Genomic DNA, 11112 nt, shown 5'->3' with positions numbered 1-11112 from the left:
TTCTTTAGCATTTTCGTCTTCTTAATCTTTTTAACAACACATTTAGGGATCTATATGATTGGTTTAGTTAGCATATTGAAATGGTCAAGCTATGAATATGTCATTATCATTTGCCAAGTTTGTCCGTTTCTTTGAGTTTATGCAATTTATGAAGCATTTTATGGCGGTAATCATTGTGTCAATTCAATTGTAAATACTCTGCAAGTGGTTGCCATCGTTCAGATTTTAAGCCATCGCCACCCCCCTCCACACACGGCCCTACTGCTACCTCAAAGTGTAAACTTTCCGTCCTGTTCATGACGAGTGCATGTATCTGGAAAAAATGGCCAATATACATCTGCATGCTCACGACAACTCAACGTAGTGTTTGTTTCTGTTTGATACAAAAGAGTATCATTAGGTGCTCTCTTAAGTAATTTCATCCAATCACAAAATTATCATGTTATTGAAACTATTTATTTAAACACTAATTTTTAGTGATAGTGATAAACCAAGTCCACCACAAGTTTCCGAATGAAATTATAATAGGCTATTTAGTTTTTGCCGCTCTTGGGCAATGTTGCTGCATCTATGGTACTAGAAAATAAACAGCGCGGATGGAAGTATTGAAGTCAGTCGCCTTGCTTGCTCTGGAACACAAGGCAGCCTCCTCCTTAGACAACGTTGGATCTTCTTTCGTCCATATGTATCTTTCTTGACTGCGTTGCCGCCCATTATACAGTGGAAACTGTCAGGGTACGAGATAGATGCTTCTGTTATATATAATTATTGGTCTTGACTTTTATTGTCGCATTTGCTCTCTCCTTGCCCTCCTAATTATTACTTACCACCTTCCTGCGCTTTCTCTTCTCTATTTGATCCGATATTTTTTGTTCCTGCTTCTCATTTTAATAATAATAATTTCTCTAATTAAATCAAATTTTTTTAAAGAAAATCATAAAAAAGAAAAGCCTTCTCACGTGACATAAAAAGCTGGGCGACAGATTTGGTCGGCTGGTGTCCAAATCTGTCCAAAAAAATCCGGTGCAAACACCACCAACCTAAGCGCTGACAAATACTTTGACCTATCAATTTCTACTGTATATCAGTAGTCAGTCAGTCAGTCAGGAAAGAATGAATGAATACTTTCAACTTTTTGGGAAAAATGAATATTTAATTTAAAAGGCACTCTCGTCTTTCCATCGATATTTGATTTTATTTTTGAAAAAAAAAAAAAAAAACAAAGTCAATGAACATATTCACGACAATACGTTGGAATAAAAATAATTAAATAATATCCGAACGGTTGAAAAATTCTATTCAACACATATTACAATTTTATTTTTATCTTATTAAATAATATATAATATATTTATTATTATTAAATAATTACATATTTTTTTATTATTTAATAGTAATGAATGTATAATATATTATTTAATATAAATAAAATAAGATGAAAGTGTGATATATAAATATTATTTATAAATTTTTCAATTATCTAATATCAAGATAATAAAATAATAATTTCTGACAAATTCTTATATGTACGTACACACGAGCAACACACAAGAATACCCTTTAGACATATATAAGAAAAACACAGTCAAATTCTCTTTCGTTCAAACTAAAAAGAAAAGAAAAGCGAAAATTACCCAATTGAGCCTCTTCGAGGAAACACAGGGGCACACCTTGCGAATCTTAGCTATTTCGGGGTAGTTTTTTTTCCCCCGTCCTCTTCGATTCCGGACTTTCTTCGAGCTCCGAATCCAATCTTTGTGCATAGTTAGGGTGAGGGTTTCCTTTTTAGACCGTGACGAAAAACCATGTTTCTTCTTCGATGGAACAGGTCCCGTACTTAGGGTTTGGGGTTGTGCTTCGGTTCCGATACGGTTCGTGCTGGCAGAGTTTTGATTCCGGTGGATGGCGGCTGCCAACCCACAGCCCTTGCAGGCGCGTCCTTTAGAGGACCACGTGCGGTGCCCCATACGGATCGAGGACGAGGAGGGGGACTACGAGGATGGTGGTGACGATGCTATGGATGACGTGGAAGATGCTCACATGAATTCTGTGAGCGTTGCGGAGCATGGTGGAGTAAGAGTTGGAGGAGGAGGAGGAGGAGCGGTGGTTATGGCGTCTCGGACCAGTGAGCTTACTCTCTCTTTCGAAGGCGAGGTCTACGTGTTCCCTGCGGTGACGCCTGAAAAGGTAACTTTTTTTTTTCGGTCGAGCAACTCAATGGCTTTTTTTAATCTTGTTTTCATTTTTGTTGGCATAGATGAATAAGACCATTTTTTAAGGTACAATGAATAAGAACAACGTTTTTTCCTTGTAATTCTTCTTGTGCGGTTAGTGGGTTTAGGGAGAATTTTTAATTTTTAATGGGGGAATTAATTTTCGTTCACCTAGTGGTTTTAGGATCGGTACTTCTATTTCTGTTTTTTGAGTTCATTTGGGGTTGTCAAGAATGAAACTTTATAGGAACGCGGTCCCAGCAAAAAAAAAAAGAAAAAAAAAAAAAAAAAAGGGAAAGAAAGAAAAGAAAATGGGGAAATTTCGGGTGTTTAACGATTACTTGTGCTTTTTATTTTTATTTTTTAAACTTTATATGACTTTTTGGTATATTCGCACGTTTCTTTACTAGCAGTTCTAAAAAATATATTCGTTACTGTGCATATTGTTATCGAGTCCATCGCACTCTGTCTTCTGGTCATGGATTCCCGTTTCAACTCAATGGTTTTAGAGTTATTTGTTGGAATGAAGAAAACTCTGTTGTAACTTTCAAATATTTGAAGTGTTAATAGTAGCATTTCAGCATAACAATTTGAAACATACCTTCCCTGAGCTTCCCATTACATTTTTCTGGAAGTTGGGTATTTTTTTCTGTGCATGAATTTATTCATTTCTACTGAATATAGCTGCAGTTTCATTCAAATCTTACTATATGTTCTTTTTTTCATGTTTGCTCCTGTCATTGAAAGTGATGTTATCAACTGTTCAATTTTTTAGTTGACTATTTGAAGACTCTTTGAAGGATGCTTCAGTTTGTTGGATTTTACATAACAGGTACAAGCAGTACTCTTGCTTTTAGGAGGACCAGATGTACCAACCGGTGTGCCCACCTTTGAAGTACCTTTTAATCAAAATGACAGGGTATCACAGAATTTGAAACTAATGAAAGCAATAATCTAGATTTTGCATTTTCTGTGCTAATATTCATGCTTTATCCACCTCTTCATAGGGTGTGGGTGAGACTGCAAAGCGCTCGAATATTTCACGAAGAATAGCATCACTGGTCAGGTTCCGTGAAAAAAGGAAAGAGAGATGTTTTGACAAGAAAATTCGGTACACTGTGCGAAAAGAAGTTGCTCAAAGGTATGATAAATTCATTAAAATATGTTTATTTGTCATTAATTCCTACAATTTTAGTAATTTGGAATTTTCACTGATAATAATGTATTTGGTTTTAAGAATGTTTCTCTAGTATTTAATTATCAAAAATATTTCTCTAGTATTTGAATTTTTTTTTTTTTATAAGTAATCGATAATATTATAAATAGAGATAGGCAAAAACCCAAGTACACAAGATGGATACAGGAGATAAAACCTATCTAGGTCAACGAAAGGGAAGCTAAGAAGTCATGTACATTCAGGCCATTAAAATCTATAGCAATGGTCCATAACATTAAAGTACGGAAAAGTAAAGCTCTAAGTTCCCCGGCGACTGCTCCTTGTTTTCAAAAGTCCGATCATTGCGCTCTTGCCAAATACACCACATGATACAGATCGGAATCATTTTCCACACCTCTTTAATTTGTTGAATGCCTCTCGGGAGTGTCCAACTGGCCAACAGATCAACCACAGTTTCTGGCATCACGAAGGGTAACTCTACTCGACTGAAAACTTCCACCCACAAGGCTCTCGTTATCTCGCAATGTAACAATAGATGATCCACTGTCTCACCTGATCTCTTACACAAGCAACACCAGTCTAGTATAACTAACCGTCGCTTCCTCAGGTTGTCAATGGTCAGAATCTTCCCCCATGCTGCTGTCCATGTAAAGGAAACTGCTTTCGGAGGCGCCTTATTTCTCCAAAGTCTCTTCCATGGGAACTGAATGGTTGTGGTGTGGGAAAGGGACTTATAGAAGGATCTAACAGAGAAGATGCCCTTACCCGTCGGGTTCCACCATAAGCTGTCAGCTTGCTGTCTATTCGGCTTCACAAAATATATGAGGCTGAAAAAGGCTTCAAAAATGTCTACTTCCCAATCTTGTGCCGCTCTACTAAATGTCACGTTCCACTGCACATGATCCCCTGATATAATCATGAGGTCCTCAATGGATGCTTCCTGGTTGCGAGCCACACGGAAAACAGCTGGAAATGCCTCCTTTAGGGCCTCACTCCCACACCAAATGTCCTCCCAAAACTTAATACGGGATCCCCTCCCCAACACCATTTTAGAATGAGTAATAAAGTCCCCCCACCCGCACCTAATGTGTTTCCATATCCCTACTCCACTTGCCCCAATTACCTCTTTTGTGCACCAGCCCCCCCCCCCCTCCCCCCATAAGCTTCCATGTTTATAATCAATCACCAGTTTCCATAGAGCTCCGGTTTCCAAATTATACCGCCATAACCACTTCCCAAGCAAAGCCCGATTTAATGTTCTCAAATTCTTTATGCCCAACCCACCTGACGAGATTGGTCTACACACGTTGTCCCTGCTAACTAAATGAAATTTGAATTCATCCCCTATCCCACTCCATAGGAAATCACGATACAGTTTCTCAGTCTGAGCCGCTACACTGACAGACAATTGAAACAAAGATAGAAAGTACGTAGGTAAGTTAGAAAGGGTACTCTTAATGAGAGTAACCCGGCCACCTTTCGACAAATACAATCTCTTCCATCCTGCCAATTTTTTTCCTATCTTTTCAATAACAGAATCCCAAATGGATGAGGCCCTAGCAACAGCCCCCAAAGGTAATCCCAAATAGGTAATGGGAAGAGAAGCTATCTTACACCCAAGAATGCTAGCTAACTGCCTAGTATTGCTCACATTCCCCACTGGTACTAATTCTGACTTGTCAAAATTAATTTTCAGGCCTGACGCTGCTTCAAAGCATAATAACAGAGCCTTCAATGTCCTCAACTGGTTGTGATCAGCCTCACAAAATAAAAGGGTGTCATCTGCAAATAGTAAGTGAGACAAAATAATAGTACCCCTATTGGGGTCACCAATAGGAAAACCAGCCACCAACCCATGCGTGACCACTGCCGATATCATCCTACTCAATGCCTCCATAACGATAACAAAAAGGAGTGGGGACAGAGGATCTCCTTGTCTGAGACCTCGAGAGCTGCTAAAGAAGCCAGTCGGACAGCCATTTATCAAGACTGAAAATCTGGCCGTAGAGATACACCACCTGATCCAAGTACACCATCTCACCCCAAAGCCACATCTACCCAGCACATACAAGAGGAAATCCCAGTTTACATGGTCATATGCCTTCTTCATATCTAATTTGCACAGAATCCCTGTAGATCCAACCTTCAATCTGCTATCTAGTCCTTCATTAGCAATAAGAACTGAATCCAAGATTTGTCGCCCCTTAACAAAAGCATTTTGTGTTTTCGTGATAATCTTCCCCAGAACCACCCCCAATCTGTTAGCCAGAACCTTTGAAATAATTTTATACACTCCATTCACCAGGCTGATGGGTCGAAAATCCTTAATCTCCACCGCCCCCATCTTCTTAGGGATCAACGCAATAAAAGTGGCATTTATGCTTTTCTCAAACTTCCCAACCAATGAAACTTCCTGAAACACATTCATTAAATCTACTTTCACTACTTCCCAACAAGAGTGGGAAAAGCCCATCGAGAAACCATCTGGACCGGGAGCTTTATCTTTGACCATACGTCTCACTACCTCATACACTTCCCCTGTTGTAATTCATCCACCATGCGTTTCTTACGCTCCCTCAATCTCCAAAGGAGTGTATGTTCCAAAGCTTAAGGTCATTTTCAAAGCTTTCAGTTTACTGGCTAAAATGAAAGAGGGGTTACCATAAAACTGTTGTAATTGGGTCAAATGGTTTCAAAGGATTTATTACTCAATGTTTTACATCTTTCTTACTTTTAGTTGAAACTCAGCATTTGGGTTTCAATCTATTTCGTCTTAAAAGGAAAAAAGAGAAAAGAAAGGAAAAAGACAAGGGAAGGAAATCGCGTTGCATCTTCTTTACTGATTAATAGAAAGTAATAAACTTTAGGTTTTGTTCTTGGGCAAGGCTGAATTTTTAGATGGAAGGAAAGATACATCTCAGTGTTTAGGATGAGCTTTTACTCTATATGCTCACTGCTAGGTTTATCCGAAATTTATGATCTTACATGGGTGATTATTTTGATGGAAAGAAATGCCAGGAAATCAAAACATGTTAAATAATGAACGCATGCAAAAATTGTGTGTTTGTAAGTGAACTCTAGTATTTTACAGAGGCAATCAATTTATTGGATGCTGGATCGTATTTTTCATGCATGTTGCTTTTCGTGTTTTCCAACCACCCCTTGCACTCTTAAATTAAGAAATAAAAAATAGCACACCATGTAAACTTTTACACAATCTGAACCTCTCTCGATGTAGAAATATGTAGCATTGTTTTCTGTATGCCTTGGTATTTGCCACACCATTTGGATCCTTTTGGCTAAATATGGGTGCATGAACATCCAAATGCAAAATATAGGAGAATGTGCAAAATTCTAGGAGTGGAAAAAGTTGGTTTACTTTGCCCTGGTGCATTTGAGATCTGTGATTTCAGATTTTATGGGAAGCTATAGCATTCTTATTCCACATCATTACAACTTTACTGATGTATGATTCTCTCTCTACTATTATTCTGCTAGGATGCACCGTAAGAATGGACAATTTGCATCCTTGAAAGAAAGTCCCACTACTTCAAATTGGGATTCTGCTCAGAGTTGCCTTCAAGATGGTACTCCTACTGCAGAAACTGTGTGAGTACAAAGTCTATTCTGGTTGTTGCGTACTTCCAAGTTTTGTAACCTCTTTGATTCGATAGCAATACTAAATTCTATGTTTTTCTTGTTTGTGGAATTTTCATTTCCAGTTTACGTAGATGTCAACATTGTGGAGTTGGTGAAAATAATACTCCTGCAATGCGTCGTGGGCCAGCTGGACCAAGGACTTTATGTAATGCATGCGGTCTAATGTGGGCAAATAAGGTTTTATTTTGAAGTTGCATTCTTTCGGCATGGAATTGTATGGTTTGGCACTTTGTATGCATATGTTTTGTTTTATTTGCTGTTGGTAGCATGAGTTGATGTCATGTGAAGAATAGTTGGACGTTATTTTCTCATCTTGGCTCTGTGTATGTGTGTCCTTTACTAGCTTTCTCACCTGATGCTATGATAGGTGGTACCTGTGAGAGTTTAAGAGCAGTGGATGGTTATTTTAGGGAGTGTGATATAAACAACTCTCAATCTCTGTACCCTAAAACTACTATGACTCTTTCAAAGTTGTGTGCATTACTGATTCTTAAGAGATTCAGATTTTTTGTTTTTTGGGTATTAATGATAATGTTGGCTTATGCTGATTTTACGCTTTATGGTACTTAGTGCAAGGACTGTTCTATCATCTGTTTGATAGGTTAATTCACATCTGGACAGTACATATTGTATTCAGTTATATGACACGTAGTTGCAATATTTTTCTACTTTTTTTTTTTTTGGTTATTGGTTGACTCTTCTACATGATTTGTTTGGTAATAAATGCTTTATAGTTTGTCATCTATTTTCTGTACTTTCCTACTTGTGCAAAGAGTGCTGTTGTGACCGAGTGTCATAGCATGCCTCAGCTTTAGTAGATAATTAGAACGGATTGAGGAAACGTTGTATTATAGTTATGGACTGGTGCTATATGTTCAAGAAGAGCGGAAAGTCCGTTGACCACCTACTACTACATTGTGAGATTGCCATGACCTTGTGGAATGAAGTCTTTGCTCGATTGGGGTTAGCTTCGGTGATGCCGAAAAGGGTATGTGACCTTCTAGCTTCTTGGAGAGGTATTCGGGGCAATTCTCAAATTGCATCCATATGAAAGATGATACCTATATGTCTATGGTAGTGCATTTGGAGGGAGCAGAATGCAAGAAGTTTTGAAGACCAAGAGCAATCAATGGATGAGCTTAGAAATTTGTTTTTCAATACTTTACTCCATTGGTCGATTGTAATTGATTTCCATGGCATGACATTTCATGAATTCCTTGTATCTCTAAATTAGCACGCCTAGGCGTTGCTCTTGTATATGTCCCGTTTACCTGGGCTTATGCCTACTTTTTTTATCAATAAAAATTTGCTTACTGATAAAAAAAGAAATTAGAACGGATTGTTATTATCTGTGTATGGCTTCAGCTTGAGTTTTGTTGTTGCTATTGTTATGGATGTGTCCTTTAGTGTATTTTATTATTCTCTTAATCAGTCTCTTGAATGTGCAGGGAACATTGAGGGATCTCAGTAAGGGGGGAGGAATGTTTCCACGGACCATATTGAACCTGTACGTACCACTAGAAAGAGCTGCAACACTTTTTCTACAGAATGCATATTTTCTTTGGAAGTCTAGCTCACAATAATATGGTGGATAATTGTTTTCATGATTTTCCTGTTCATTTTGAGCTCGAAATTGGCTACATTTATCATACAATTCCTTTTCCCTTTTTCGTTTTTGGGGAAAACCCAGCAAATGGGGCAGGGAGGGGGGAGTGTGGTTGTAAAATTCGAGGCATATGCACCAAGATAACCTAATATTTCTGATATTGGTCTGCATTTTTTGGATGGTCCTAAATTTTTTATTGCAATTCTTGGAATTGCTGAAAAAAAATATTTGGTCAACGCATCTATCTAGTTGGTACACAATGTTAAATTGTTCCCATTAGTTTTTTTGTGGTCATGTTGTGATTTTTGTGAAGATTGATTTACCCTAGGCTTGTGATGGGACCTGCAGGTAACCCCAGTCGACATCAAGCCATCAATTACAGACACAGACTTATGTGACAACCAGGATGATCATGTATTATATCTTCTCATCTGTTCAAATACCTTGAAAGTGAATCAGGAAAGCTTGTTTCTACCTTCTAAACTAATTTATGGGGCATGCAGGAAACTCCTAAAGACCCTTGCAAAAAGGCAGTAACTGAAGGATCCAATAAGTCTTCTGTCAACCCTGATGAGGAAGTACGTATGTTTTTTATTCTGTTGATAGTGGAATAGAAAGTAGTGAAGTCATTTTGCATTTGCTGTAATTATATATATGGTAATCCATTTCCTATATAAGATTCTTGACTACTTTTTTTTATGGCCTCGATGAAACATTTAATTAATTGCACTAAATTAGTGGACAATAAGTATGATAGAAATTTTTAGGACAAATAACACAGATGTAATTGAATATATTTATCTTGTTAGAATATCAATATTTTTTAGAAATTATTTAGCTTACGACACAACTAACCTCTGGCTTTGACTTCCCTTTCATCTCTTAGAAATTATTTTTTAGACCCTAATATTTATTTGACTTGTTTCCATGGTAATTTTAAATTCTATGCGGTGCAGGATTTGCATGAAACTGCTGCAGATCTTGCAGGTACTCTTCCCATGGGCATTGTCCATTCCTCAGCCACTGATGAGGAGCAGGTACAATAGCCGTAATGCTCTGTATTAGTTAATTACGAAGGGTAGTTTACAAAATGCTAGTAAATTATCTATAAAAATATAGTACTGATTATTTTTTTAGTTTAATCATTACTTTGTAATAATAAGATGTTTGGTTTTTGAGTTAGGTAGGAGTTGGGAATGGAAGGGTTGGGAAGAGAATTGGTTTGGTTCTTCCCAATGGAAGTTGAGCTTTAAAAAAAAATGGAAGTTGGAAACCCTGTACATAAACTATATCAAATGTAAAATGCTATTTCTAAACCCATGTATACGTTTGACTTAATAGTTTGTCACATTTTATAAGGAAGATGAAACGGAACTCACTTCCCATCAATTTGAGTGGCAAGAAATAAAAAGTGGGTCCAGTGGGAAGTTCTTCTCTCCTAGTTTTCACTTCCACCAGGATGTACTTCCATGTAGTTTATGGCACTTATCTTCCTTCTACTTCTCACCACTTCCCTCAAACCAAACACATTTAAAGTGACGCCCTATTTCTTCTGCCCTTTGGTTCCATACTTGTCCAAGTGCCAAAAATTCCGGAGATATTAAAAAGTTAACGAATTTTCTTGGCTATCATTTCTATAGCAGTGTGCATATCTTTGCTACATGCATCATATTAATTTGCTACTGTAGATATAAAATCTCAGATTTTTTTACCTTATTTTTATGGGCCTCCACCATTGTCTTTAATGGGGCTAGTTTTCATGACTTTCTTGTATCCATTTCTAGCTCCTAATCTGTTATTAAGTGTTCTCCTTTGTTTACTTGTGTATTTGGGCTTCGCCTATTCACTTGATTCAATAAAATTTTAGTTTACTTACAAAAAAAAATCTCAGATTTTTTAAACAAAGTCGGGGTTATAATTCTTTCAAAGAAAGAATTTTTCATGTTGAAGTTGTTGTGCTCGCAGGAACCTTTGGTTGAGCTCGGTAATCCTTCAGATAATGATATAGACATACCTGCTAATTTTGATTAGAAGGTACTAGTCTGCTTAACCAATTCAAGTAATAGATTTGGTTGCTTGATATCGACTTCATCTTACTCATGAGCTACCAGTTTGTCTCATTTCGATTTGACTTCTCATGTGCTTCTGCTATGCACAGGTCAAAGTTTATGATCCTTGTAAAGGAGGGGCATTTAGGATTATACGGTTGCTATAATTTACAAACAACCATGATGTGAAGTCCAAGTGCAGTGATCATCTTGTGACTGGAGGAATTGAGCTGCTGCTTTCGACTGACATTAGATTCATGGCAATGGTTGATGTTGATATAAGCGCTGGGATCTTGCTCGTGTACAAGTTGTTAGGAGAGACGTTTGAGTGCTTTTACCTGTATGTGATTTGTTTATAGCGCTGTTCTGATTGCTTTAATAGTAATTACCACTTTTCATTTTTAGTTT

General features: G+C 37.5%; 1 pseudogene; it reads left to right on the top strand.

Annotated features, from left to right (window-relative positions):
* Positions 1–1590: 1590 nt before the first annotated feature.
* On the top strand, positions 1591–11112 carry LOC121259900 (annotated as a pseudogene).

This window comes from Juglans microcarpa x Juglans regia, chromosome 4D (assembly GCF_004785595.1).
Source record: "Juglans microcarpa x Juglans regia isolate MS1-56 chromosome 4D, Jm3101_v1.0, whole genome shotgun sequence".
Classification (NCBI taxonomy): domain Eukaryota; kingdom Viridiplantae; phylum Streptophyta; class Magnoliopsida; order Fagales; family Juglandaceae; genus Juglans; species Juglans microcarpa x Juglans regia.
Note: the sequence above shows the minus strand (reverse complement) of the source record. Positions and strands in the feature narration are given on the sequence as shown.